The sequence below is a fragment of the Enhydra lutris genome, unplaced genomic scaffold (genome assembly GCF_002288905.1).
Source record: "Enhydra lutris kenyoni isolate GAN:26980312 unplaced genomic scaffold, ASM228890v2 scaffoldscaffold34, whole genome shotgun sequence".
Taxonomy (NCBI): domain Eukaryota; kingdom Metazoa; phylum Chordata; class Mammalia; order Carnivora; family Mustelidae; genus Enhydra; species Enhydra lutris.
This window is the reverse complement of record NW_019154118.1, coordinates 25,167,585-25,181,609: the sequence shown is the minus strand read 5'-3', so window position 1 is coordinate 25,181,609 and position 14,025 is coordinate 25,167,585. Positions and strand designations below refer to the sequence as shown.

Sequence of the window (14,025 nt, the reverse complement as noted above, 5' to 3'; positions counted from 1 at the left end):
ACTTTGTAACACTTTTTCTTCCTTTTTTTTTTTTTTCCTTAAAGATTTTGTCAGAGAGGGAATGAGCACACGCAGGGACAGCGGCAGGCAGAGGGAGAAGCAGGCTCCCCGCTGAGCAAGGAACCCGGTGTGGGGCTCCATCCCAGGACCCGAGCCCAAGCAGACGCTTCACTGACTGAGCTTCCCACGCATCCCACATTCTTTTCTTCTAAAGGGATTCTCCCACACTCCCATACAGCGAACTCAACCCATTTAGTAGAAGGGCGGGCGGTGCGCCCGAAAGTGAGGCCTGTCTGCCCCTGGCTTTCTCAGGGTGTGGGCGGCACAGACCCCAGACGCCCCTTGGTCTAGCCTCCGACCACCCTCCACCCTCCTTCCCAGTGGCGACCTCGAGAAGCCCGTCCGCAGCCAGCCTCCCCGGAGGCACCGGCCCACGCGCTCGCTCGTGCCCGCCAAGCTTGCACACCCGGATAAGTCAGGACTAGTCCGACCAGGCGGAGCCCGAATGCACCCCACTCGCGACGCTCACCGGCCCGGTGCCAGCCTACCTGTCTCGGGGCTCCGGTGTCCGCCGCCTCCACGTGGCTCTGCACCGCGCAGCCACTTCTTCAGAATCGCCTGAGGAGAAGCGCAAGGAGGCGGGCGTCTCTGGAAGGCGCCAACCCAGCACGGGGCTGCGCCCTCTTCCAGGACCTGCACAAGGCCTCCACCGAGGACTGGGGTGGCCCCCAGGCCGCCCTAGAAGCCACCATGGTTCTGGAGAAGAACATGAGGGGTGCCCGCCCAGAGCCCTCGGGTGTGCCCTGCCGGCGCAGGCCCCTGTGTCTGTGAGCTCCAGGAGAACCACTTCCGGGGTGAAGAGGTGACCCCGTCAGGAAGATGGCGGCCCCCTGTCTCAGCTCTCAAGCACAACCAGAGCCTCTGGAGCCCAGCAGGCTTTGAGGAGCCCCGGTAGTGTCCCCCTCATGTCCCCCCGGTGTCGGAGCTTCTGCCTGAGCCTCTCAATGCAGCCACTAGACAGCTTTTCAGCGCGCCAAGACCTTTCCCACACCTAGGCCAAATGGAAAAATAAATGTTTTCGCAGGGAAAAACAAAACAAAAAGGCAGCCGCATTTTGCCAGTCTTCTAAAGGAAGACCAAGTTGTAGATACAGAGAATATTAAAGCTATAAGAGAATATGAGGGACAACTTTATAACCATATATTTTTTCCTTGACCATGTTAGCGGTTATTTCAAAGTCAGTGTCTGTACTCTGTGGGTCTTCTTTATTGTCTGTTGTTTCTCATTTTTTATCTTCTTGTGTCTCTTCATGGGCCTTTTTTTATTGAGTGCAGCTATTCCATATCAGAAATTATAAAAATAAATGGAGCTCTAGGATTATGAGAGAGTCTCTCCCAAGAGGGTTTTCATTTGCTCCACCAGACCACTGCCCCACTAAGAATCTGTATCATCTTAATCTGGTCAGGGGGTTAGATGGTTCAAATCTAGACTTCAGGCACTTCTACTTTTGCCTTAAATGAATAAACCTCACTCTATATCTTTCTCTAAAATCATCTAACAACTATTAAAATAGTGAGTTTTCCGGTTTTTATTTTTCTACTCCAGTCTTTTTTTTTTTTTCCAAAGATTTTATTTATTTATTTGACAGAAAGAGATCACAAGTAGACAGAGAGGCAGGCAGAGAGAGAGGGGGAAGCAGGCTCTCTGCTGAGCAGAGAGCTCGATGCGGGACTCAATCCCAGGACCCTGAGATCATGACCTGAGCCAAAGGCAGCGGCTTAACCCACTGAGCCACCCAGGTGCCCCTCTACTCCAGTCTTTTAATTCAGACTCTAGGACAAACCCAAATCCTGGAACTACACAGCATGTGTCAACAGACTAGCTCCCAGAGAAACCTCTCTTTTCTAGTTGGAGGACCAGGTAGGGGATTGTGAATTTGAAGAAAATCTCCCACTTTTTTCTTTTAGTAATCTCCTGACCCTGCCCTGTGTAGTCATAAAGCCACAACTCTTGCAACAAAGCAGCTGTGATGAGTTGCATGCACCTAAAATCTGGAGAAAATCCTTCTTTATTACATGAGAACTGAGAAAAGGAGTCCCTGTGATCTGAACAGTGTTGAAGGAAACTCTATCGTTTTCTCCCTCTTTTGTTTCTACCCTTTGTTCCTGAGCCAGACCCAGCTATGGAAAGTATGCAACTGCATGGAAAAACAACAACAACAACAACAACAACAAACCAGTACTCCTGCTTTCTAACTCCAGCTTTCTAAGGACCATGAAAAGGTGCTCTTGAGAGCTAGGGGATATTGGAAAAATCACAGAAGAGTGAGAACTGAAGAAATGAAGGCCCTAATTCTGTGTATGAAGCCACTTCTTGAGCTCTTCATGAACCACTATGACTCTGACTCTGGTAGCGAAAGGGTTCTATTCAAAAACCCCTCCCCAGCCAAGCTTACTGATAAAACTCAAGGGTGTCTGTACTTGGCCCTGACTCTTTGTTTTTCCAGGTCATGGAGCCCCTCATCCTCAGAAAATAGACAACTACAGAACATATTCCTCTCTAGCCAAACCACAACACACATTCCGGAAGGGCCCTGGACAGAGGCTTCCCCACCCCCACCCCCCACCCCCCAACTCTGAAACTTGTTACCCCTGCTCTACCTGGCCAAGAGTTGACCCTTCTTACAAACCCTCCCCTGTGGGCACAACTGCAACCCACATCATAAAATCCCTTAAAAGGCCCAGCCTTATTGCTCTACTTGTTTGTGCAAATCTTTGCCGCCAGCATTACTGGCCACTCTAACTGGTAGTACAGTGAAAGAGTGATACATTCTGATCAGGTAGGATATATCCCAGGAATGTAATTAGATTAATTAATTACCAGATCAAATGAGAAAAAAAAGACCTATATGATAATCTCAAAGGAATAACATTTGGTAAAGCTAAACCCATACCCTGGTTCTTTTAATTAACAAATTCAAGATAGAAAAGAAATTTTAAAAAGAAAACAAATTATCCTTATGAGGTAAAAGTTATCTACCAGAAATTTACATCAAATATCATATCTAATGGGGAAACTACAGAGGCATTCTCAGTAAAGTAAGTAACAAGAAAGGTAAGGGGAAAAGAGAATACTAACACCTTAGTTTAAAAAAAAAAAGGTGAAAATTAGGTCTTTCTTTTTTTTTTTAAAAAAAGATTTATTTATTTGGGGTGCATGGGTGGCTCAGTGGGTTAAAGCCTCTGCCTTCGGCTCAGGTCATGATCTCAGGGTCCTGGGATGGAGCCCTGCATCGGGCTCTCTGCTCAGCAGGGAGCCTGCTTCCTTCCTCTCTCTCTGCCTGCCTCTCTGCCTACTTGTGATCTCTGTCTGTCAAATAAATAAATAAGATTTTTTTTAAAAGATTTATTTAGGGGCGCCTGGGTGGCTCAGTGGGTTAAGGCCTCTGCCTTCGGCTCGGGTCGTGATCCCAGGGTCCTGGGATCGAGCCCCGCGTCGGGCTCACTGCTCAGCAGGGAGCCTGCTTCCTTCCTCTCTCTCTGCCTGCCTCTCTGCCTACTTGTGATTTCTGTCTGCCAAATAAATAAATAAAATCTTTTAAAATTTTTTTATTTCCCCAACTGCCCTGTACCCTCATAAAAAAAATAATTAATACTGATTGCTTAAAATACTATATTTATGGTAATTTGTTACACAACAAAGCTTATAGTGACTTACTACACAGCATAGTTGAGACACCAGCCTACTTTCCAACTTCTCCCTACCTTGTACTCTGATATTCCTTCATCCCAAAGTACTTGAAATGCCCTGTTTTACAATCATATCTCACTGCCTTTGTTATGCTGTACCCACTGCCTAGAAGGCCCTTTCCTCTCTCCTATATTGTGAAAAATCTCATCATTCAAGATCAAGCTCAAACATTATTCTTTCGATCATGAGGTATTTATCGAAGGCTAGGCACTAAAGTTTTAAAACTGAATAAAACATAGTCTGCCCGCTAAAGCAGCTCACAGTTCAGGAAAGGCTAATGTCACTGTCTTATTTCTTTCCCCTCTGACTCCCTTCAGTAGACTTAAGTCCTTCTTATTTCTTCCCAAGCACTCTTATTTCTTAGTTACAACACTGCTCACAGTGTGGTGCCAGCCATAACAACAGTACCTGACTTCTAGAAATCTCATGAATAATAGATGAGACTATGAAGGCAAAACCCTTAGCATGGTGTGTGAAGCATAGTAAGTGGAAAATAAATGTTAGCTGTTGTGATTTTTAGTTAGCACATATTCTCATCTCCCCTACTCGGCTGCATGTAAGTTTCTTGAGAGCAGGAACTGAGCCAAATTCATCTTTCTGTCTGAAGTGCCTAAAGTGTATATGTGCCTGGCACATAATAAACACTCAGCAGATGTTTGTTGAACAGCTATCACCAGATCTATAAGAACTGAGCACAAACCCAGTTAACTGCAGAGCTGATCAGTGGCCCTGGGGCTTTAGTGTTATACAGGGGCGCCCTCTGCTGTGTATGGATTTGTTCATACATCTGAGTATGAACCAAAACTCTTGAGGGAATTCAGGAGTAAAGCTAGAAATTTCCAGACTCATTCCAGGCAAAGGATTCATCTCCTTAACTAGGGGGTACTGATTTCCCTCCCCAGTGCTACACCTGGGGTCATTCATTTTATAGCTCCAATCACCCACATCATCTGTTTTTTGAAAAAACAAAATGTTTTGGCTTGGGTTTAACTTTCTTTTTAAGATTTATTTATTGTGGAGAAAGTGAAAGAGAGAGAGAGAGCATGAGTAGAACGGGCAGAGAGAAAGAGATTCCCAAGCAGACTCTGCACTGAGCATGTAGCTGGATGCGGGCCTCAATCTCACAACCCTGAGTCACCACCTGAGCTGAAACCAAGAGTCAGACACTGAAATGAATGCACCACCCAGGCATCTCTGACTCAGGTTTTATATCTTATTTAGATCATAAATAAGCCCTTCATAAGTAATAATCGAATAATAAAAGGAAGAGAGGTGGTGGGATAGATGGAAGGACAGCTCACAGTACTCCACACCTTACCATGTTTGAAAATCCTCTAAAAAGAAATCAAGAAAGTAACCATGTAGATGGAACATGTCCATCACTTGGGATTTTAGCTAAAGACACCTGGATGTAGAAGTACCTCAACCGAGAGAACAGACAAATTCTGAGCAATGCCCATGTAAAGCACATAAATCATATCATGTGCCATGATTAACCATGTTACTGTAAAGAAAATGTTCAAACAGAAGGGATAAAAAAATTAAAATTAATCATGCAGCAAATTATTTAAAATACTGCATTTGTCTGAAAAGAGTATATAATTTATATATCAGCAGATACTATTTGGACACTGTGGTAAGAAAGGCAATGGGAGTGGGGAGATGCATTTCCAGTTATGTACCTGTTTTTACTTAAGAGAAACCATATTCAGGGCGCCTGGGTGGCTCAGTGGGTTAAGCCGCTGCCTTCGGCTCAGGTCATGATCTCAGGGTCCTGGGATCAAGTCCCGCATCGGGTTCTCTGCTCGGCAGAGATCCTGCTTCCCTCTCTCTCTCTCCGCCTGCCTCTCCATCTACTTGTGATCTCTCTCTGTCAAATAAATAAATAAAATCTTTAAAAAAAAAAAAAAGAGAAACCATATTCAAAGAAAGTTGCTCTGAAATTACTCAATGTACAGTGCTCCACAGCCACTGGCCTCTTCTCAGTCACCTCCATTACGAACAAAGCCCCATGACAGGGCAGTGCTGTGCTCTTACAGCCACGCTTCACGCCCTGAACACCCAAAGCCAGGAGCAAGATGAGCCAAGCAGAGTACCGTGGTTTTTACAAATACAAAACTCCTTTATTCCTGAATTCTGCTACTGCTGGAGTATCAGTTCCTTTGAACTAATTTTGACTGAAATCCACAATTGACACTCACCAGGATATATGATAGTTCTGTAATAGTAGCAACAAATTTGAGTAAATTTAAAAACCTTTTCCCTTTTTAGTGTTACCTGAGGCAAGTAAGAGGGCCACCTCTAGGGGAATCCTAAGCCTTTCCAAGGGATAGAAGAAAATTCACAAAATTAAGATGAGGCAGGACAGAAGGGAAGATTAAGACAAACAAATCACCAAACAAAGGTAACACTCTCTGAAGAAAATGTACTCTCAGAAAAAGAGGGCACTCAAATAACCTGGAGACTATAGTCCAAATGGGTAAGATGAATTAAAAAAAAAAAAAAAAAAGTCTGGATTTAGCTCTAGGGGCGCCTGACTGGCTCATCCTGTAGAGCATGCGACTGTTGATCTGCGGGTTGCGAGTCTGAGCCCCACCTCGGGTGTAGAGATTATTTAAAAGTAAAATCTCAAAATATGAAAGTAAATAAAATTTTAGAAATAAAAAATATGGGCCAGGTAAAAGTGACTCTAACTAGTCTACTAGTTAGACTGACTCTAACTCGTCTACTCTACTCCAAACAGGCCATAGTACTGTTTATTCTGGAAAGGTCGCTGACTTTGTAACACTTTTTCTTCCTTTTTTTTTTTTTTCCTTAAAGATTTTGTCAGAGAGGGAATGAGCACACGCAGGGACAGCGGCAGGCAGAGGGAGAAGCAGGCTCCCCGCTGAGCAAGGAACCCGGTGTGGGGCTCCATCCCAGGACCCGAGCCCAAGCAGACGCTTCACTGACTGAGCTTCCCACGCATCCCACATTCTTTTCTTCTAAAGGGATTCTCCCACACTCCCATACAGCGAACTCAACCCATTTAGTAGAAGGGCGGGCGGTGCGCCCGAAAGTGAGGCCTGTCTGCCCCTGGCTTTCTCAGGGTGTGGGCGGCACAGACCCCAGACGCCCCTTGGTCTAGCCTCCGACCACCCTCCACCCTCCTTCCCAGTGGCGACCTCGAGAAGCCCGTCCGCAGCCAGCCTCCCCGGAGGCACCGGCCCACGCGCTCGCTCGTGCCCGCCAAGCTTGCACACCCGGATAAGTCAGGACTAGTCCGACCAGGCGGAGCCCGAATGCACCCCACTCGCGACGCTCACCGGCCCGGTGCCAGCCTACCTGTCTCGGGGCTCCGGTGTCCGCCGCCTCCACGTGGCTCTGCACCGCGCAGCCACTTCTTCAGAATCGCCTGAGGAGAAGCGCAAGGAGGCGGGCGTCTCTGGAAGGCGCCAACCCAGCACGGGGCTGCGCCCTCTTCCAGGACCTGCACAAGGCCTCCACCGAGGACTGGGGTGGCCCCCAGGCCGCCCTAGAAGCCACCATGGTTCTGGAGAAGAACATGAGGGGTGCCCGCCCAGAGCCCTCGGGTGTGCCCTGCCGGCGCAGGCCCCTGTGTCTGTGAGCTCCAGGAGAACCACTTCCGGGGTGAAGAGGTGACCCCGTCAGGAAGATGGCGGCCCCCTGTCTCAGCTCTCAAGCACAACCAGAGCCTCTGGAGCCCAGCAGGCTTTGAGGAGCCCCGGTAGTGTCCCCCTCATGTCCCCCCGGTGTCGGAGCTTCTGCCTGAGCCTCTCAATGCAGCCACTAGACAGCTTTTCAGCGCGCCAAGACCTTTCCCACACCTAGGCCAAATGGAAAAATAAATGTTTTCGCAGGGAAAAACAAAACAAAAAGGCAGCCGCATTTTGCCAGTCTTCTAAAGGAAGACCAAGTTGTAGATACAGAGAATATTAAAGCTATAAGAGAATATGAGGGACAACTTTATAACCATATATTTTTTCCTTGACCATGTTAGCGGTTATTTCAAAGTCAGTGTCTGTACTCTGTGGGTCTTCTTTATTGTCTGTTGTTTCTCATTTTTTATCTTCTTGTGTCTCTTCATGGGCCTTTTTTTATTGAGTGCAGCTATTCCATATCAGAAATTATAAAAATAAATGGAGCTCTAGGATTATGAGAGAGTCTCTCCCAAGAGGGTTTTCATTTGCTCCACCAGACCACTGCCCCACTAAGAATCTGTATCATCTTAATCTGGTCAGGGGGTTAGATGGTTCAAATCTAGACTTCAGGCACTTCTACTTTTGCCTTAAATGAATAAACCTCACTCTATATCTTTCTCTAAAATCATCTAACAACTATTAAAATAGTGAGTTTTCCGGTTTTTATTTTTCTACTCCAGTCTTTTTTTTTTTTTCCAAAGATTTTATTTATTTATTTGACAGAAAGAGATCACAAGTAGACAGAGAGGCAGGCAGAGAGAGAGGGGGAAGCAGGCTCTCTGCTGAGCAGAGAGCTCGATGCGGGACTCAATCCCAGGACCCTGAGATCATGACCTGAGCCAAAGGCAGCGGCTTAACCCACTGAGCCACCCAGGTGCCCCTCTACTCCAGTCTTTTAATTCAGACTCTAGGACAAACCCAAATCCTGGAACTACACAGCATGTGTCAACAGACTAGCTCCCAGAGAAACCTCTCTTTTCTAGTTGGAGGACCAGGTAGGGGATTGTGAATTTGAAGAAAATCTCCCACTTTTTTCTTTTAGTAATCTCCTGACCCTGCCCTGTGTAGTCATAAAGCCACAACTCTTGCAACAAAGCAGCTGTGATGAGTTGCATGCACCTAAAATCTGGAGAAAATCCTTCTTTATTACATGAGAACTGAGAAAAGGAGTCCCTGTGATCTGAACAGTGTTGAAGGAAACTCTATCGTTTTCTCCCTCTTTTGTTTCTACCCTTTGTTCCTGAGCCAGACCCAGCTATGGAAAGTATGCAACTGCATGGAAAAACAACAACAACAACAACAACAACAAACCAGTACTCCTGCTTTCTAACTCCAGCTTTCTAAGGACCATGAAAAGGTGCTCTTGAGAGCTAGGGGATATTGGAAAAATCACAGAAGAGTGAGAACTGAAGAAATGAAGGCCCTAATTCTGTGTATGAAGCCACTTCTTGAGCTCTTCATGAACCACTATGACTCTGACTCTGGTAGCGAAAGGGTTCTATTCAAAAACCCCTCCCCAGCCAAGCTTACTGATAAAACTCAAGGGTGTCTGTACTTGGCCCTGACTCTTTGTTTTTCCAGGTCATGGAGCCCCTCATCCTCAGAAAATAGACAACTACAGAACATATTCCTCTCTAGCCAAACCACAACACACATTCCGGAAGGGCCCTGGACAGAGGCTTCCCCACCCCCACCCCCCACCCCCCAACTCTGAAACTTGTTACCCCTGCTCTACCTGGCCAAGAGTTGACCCTTCTTACAAACCCTCCCCTGTGGGCACAACTGCAACCCACATCATAAAATCCCTTAAAAGGCCCAGCCTTATTGCTCTACTTGTTTGTGCAAATCTTTGCCGCCAGCATTACTGGCCACTCTAACTGGTAGTACAGTGAAAGAGTGATACATTCTGATCAGGTAGGATATATCCCAGGAATGTAATTAGATTAATTAATTACCAGATCAAATGAGAAAAAAAAGACCTATATGATAATCTCAAAGGAATAACATTTGGTAAAGCTAAACCCATACCCTGGTTCTTTTAATTAACAAATTCAAGATAGAAAAGAAATTTTAAAAAGAAAACAAATTATCCTTATGAGGTAAAAGTTATCTACCAGAAATTTACATCAAATATCATATCTAATGGGGAAACTACAGAGGCATTCTCAGTAAAGTAAGTAACAAGAAAGGTAAGGGGAAAAGAGAATACTAACACCTTAGTTTAAAAAAAAAAAGGTGAAAATTAGGTCTTTCTTTTTTTTTTTAAAAAAAGATTTATTTATTTGGGGTGCATGGGTGGCTCAGTGGGTTAAAGCCTCTGCCTTCGGCTCAGGTCATGATCTCAGGGTCCTGGGATGGAGCCCTGCATCGGGCTCTCTGCTCAGCAGGGAGCCTGCTTCCTTCCTCTCTCTCTGCCTGCCTCTCTGCCTACTTGTGATCTCTGTCTGTCAAATAAATAAATAAGATTTTTTTTAAAAGATTTATTTAGGGGCGCCTGGGTGGCTCAGTGGGTTAAGGCCTCTGCCTTCGGCTCGGGTCGTGATCCCAGGGTCCTGGGATCGAGCCCCGCGTCGGGCTCACTGCTCAGCAGGGAGCCTGCTTCCTTCCTCTCTCTCTGCCTGCCTCTCTGCCTACTTGTGATCTCTGTCTGCCAAATAAATAAATAAAATCTTTTAAAATTTTTTTATTTAATTTATTTGGGGGGGTTGGCTGAGAGAGAGGAAGTAAAACAGACCCTCCCCTCCCACTCAGCACAGAGCCCATGTGCTCAGTCACACCACCCTGAGATCATAACTTGCACCAAAATCAAGAGTTGGACCCTTAACGGAGTGAGCCACCCAGGCACCGCAGATCTTGTTTCTTATTCTTGCCTTCTCTCATATAAACTCCCACCCCCAATGCACACATGCTCTGATCCATGTGTAGGATTTGGTGGGGTAGTAAATCTCACAAGCTTACCTTATAGAGAGATGGTGCTCCATTCTAGTAATCACACTCAACCTATGCGTCATAGTTACAAGTTATAATATCTAGAATCTACTGTATTAGAGTACTTTATATGTACTATTTCTACTTTTTCACTACCTTCGGAGGTACATAACATTATCTCCATTTTTAGATTGGACATTGCAGCTCTGGGAAATTATTTTGCTTATCATAGGTCACACAGCCCATAAATGGCTGAGTCAGGATGAATACTTCAGCGGTAGCCAAAGCCAGAGCTTTTTCCACTATGCCCTATTGCCTCTCTCTGAGGAAGAAGCTGTGGAAAGAATTCCTCTGGCATCACTCAGGGAATAGGATATTATGTCACTAGGAAGATTTTCTAGCCAAGGTCTTGGTGCCTGTGATGATTCATATTTAGATCATGTTCCTTGAGAGTAGCAAAAGATATCTGAAAGCAGCTGGTTTTAGCATCTGAGTTGTAAAAAAAGTTCTCAGGGAAAGCATCCAGTGATATTGTAGGAAATCTCAGAGGTCACAGGAGCTCTTTGTTCCTCCCTGTGGCTAAAATTTTAACCCTTGCTGAAATTTTCCTCCTTCTAGCCATAATAATAAAGGCTAAATACTCTAAAGAAAAATTCCGGGAGAGTCTGCAGTTTTCTGATCCAACACCCCTGAGCCCACACTTTTTGGGTAACTGCACTATTAGCTGAATTCTGTGCGGAGGGGCCTGGACATCTAGCCAGGATGAAGTCCCAGTGTATTTTCTGGCCTATGGCAAGGCAAACTTGGCCTTGGGGAGCCACATAATCACATATTTCCAGTTGTATACAAACAGATTGAGATCTACTCTTTGGGCCACAGCTTAAAAGAACTGGATTTTGCCCTTTTCCTCCCTATCTGAGAGCTATGAAGAGAGATTCCATCACAGAAATCCAATTATTCGGTGGTGTCAGTTGGAAAATGGTGGCCTAAACATCAGGATATGTGGCTTCTTGCCCCCAAATTGAAACTAACAGATCAGGAGTAGTTGCTTAACTTTTTTAAGCTTGGCTGCCCACCCTAAAATTTCACTGTTGAGCCAAGTATCTTTGAAATTCTCTCTAGCTGAAACATTCCAGAAATTTTATCGGTCTGGTAGTGAAGAGAAAGTGACTCTCTATGTTTGAGATTAGCCCCAAATTATCGTGGGGGAACTTCTCCTGCCTCTCCATTGAAGTTCTTGCCTACATCACTTGGTCTAGTTTAAGTATCATCATCGGATGCTGCCCAACGTGAAGACTTCATTTGAAAGGTTTCTAATTTTTTCTTTCTTTCTTCCTTTTTAAGAAACTTTGTATTTTTTGTCAACACTATTTCCATGTTGTTTGCCTTAGTGCAAGAGTAGCTTAAAAACACTCACTTTACCAAAGAGTTCCAAAAGCCTCAGGGAAACTCCAGCTAAACAAAATTTGAGTAAGTTTCTCTTTCCAGAAAATATAAGACATTATAATGAAGTGTTATAACCAGTTTTAATTAAATAGTATAGTAAGATATATAACTCATATTTCAGGTCTGAGTTCTTCACTTGTTATAATGAGCCTTGGGTGTTGTATATAAGTGACGAATCACTGAATTCTACTCCTGAAGCCAATATTGCACTGACTGTTAACTAACTATAATTTAAACTTAAATTTTTTTTTGAAAAGGACTGAGTTCCCTCCCCTCTCTTCCTCGGCACTGCCTGCGGAGGTGACAGCCATCTCTTACTGGTTTTCTGGTCTTGGGGTTGCTGCTGCTGCCCGACCACCTAACAACAGACTGACCACCATGAGCTTCGAGTCAATGGCATCACGGTTGCCCTCAGACTTCTGGTGAAGTACAAAAATCGTTAAAAAGAGAACCAAGAGGTTCATCCGGAACCCGTCAGACCAATATGTCAAATTAAGCACAACTGGTGGAAACCCAGAAGCATTGACAATAGGGTGTGCAGAAGATTCAGGAGCCAGATCTTGATGCCCAACATTGGTTATGGAAGCAACAAGACAAAAAAGCGCATGTTGCCCAGTGGCTTCCGGAAGTTCCTACTCCACAACGTCAAGGAGCTGGAAGTGCTGTTGATGTGCAACAAAGCTGACTGTGCAGAGACTGCTCACAATGTCTCCTCCAAGAACCACAAAGATGTGGACAAAACAGCCCAGCTGGCAATCAGAGTCACCAGTCCCGACGCCAGGCTGTGCAGTGGAGAAAATGAATAGACAGCTTGTGTGCATATCACATTTGTGTTAATAAAACCATAAAACTAGCACCCAGCATTTATTTCACTCCTTAAAAAAAAAAAAAAAAAGACAGTTCTTTTTTTGATTGGCACCCAGGTAGAAAAAGACTTCCGTTACTTTTTTTTTTTTTTAAGTCATCGTATCTAATATTCAGAAGCACATCTTTGAATTGCAAATAAAAAATAGTACTTACCAAAATACATGCCTTATTATTGGGTACTACTGCATCCTTTTCTCCCATAGGAGATATTCCTTCATTCATATCTCCATAGAGGAGGGGTCATGTGATTTATATAGCTAGGACTAAAGATGGGGCTTGCTTTGACTTTTCACTGTAAATAGAAAAAATGTGCTTTTATTTGGGGGATTGATTTACAGATTAAATACAGCCTCAGCCAATAGTCATATTAATCATTATGGTATAAAAATAAGCTCCTGAAAATATCAGGAGAAGATAGAAAAGATGGGAACAAGTACAGACATCTTCAAGGAAAATATATTTCATGATACCTATCATGAAATACACATTCTCAGGAAGAGAACACATTATGGCTTAGAGGCTAATCATCAATAATAATCAATGTCAATGATATGATCTTTCATAAGTGGTATTCAAAATGAACTTGTCCAGAACCATTGTTAAAGTTAGTGGATTTAAGACAGGTTGCATTGTGAAGACAAATCATCTTAGGACTTGGCAGGACATGGGTGGGGGGTGGGGGCTGGGTATCACTTTGCATGTCACTGTAGCATGTGTTGAAAATAGACTTTTTTTTTTCCTCCATGGCCTTTTTGAGGCTGTGTCAGGGGACTCTAAAGCGAGTAAGTGGTTGGAAGAAAAACAATTCGCAGGTGGATCTAGGTCAGACAGTACTGTCTGGAGCCTGTGAACATTGCTACCAGACCAGTATCACATCAGGCAGACCCTGGATGAAACAGCTGCTCTGAGAAAAGTCATTTTCACTTTACCCACACAGGGAGAACATAACAAAGTTCTGCATTTTTTAAAATCTGAGGTCTAATGAGAAGACTGCTTTCTGCTGATGTTCTAGCTTTGGGTGCAGTCTCATTGCCAGGAAGAAGGTGAGGGTCAAATGGGAACATAATCTGGAAGATCTCTTGATGTTTATGTTTCTAACGCTTCAAAATTTGAGTGACAGTTCCAACATTTTCTTTGAAAATGTATCCAAATAGAACTCTTTTATACAAGCTAACACACTACACAACCTCAGGTTTAGAAATACTATTAGTATTAGTATTAGTATTAGTATTAGTGGAGGTGTAGAGAGCATCTGAATCTGCAGGTACAAAGAAGCAAATGCTTTTGAGAGAGAATCTATAGATCCAGCGTGGGAACGACTAAGCATAGGGTA

General features: G+C 44.4%; 1 pseudogene; it reads left to right on the top strand.

The window, feature by feature from the left end:
• The first annotated feature begins 7,276 nt into the window (after positions 1–7,276).
• Positions 7,277–12,631, top strand: LOC111154027 (annotated as a pseudogene).
• Positions 12,632–14,025: the final 1,394 nt, after the last annotated feature.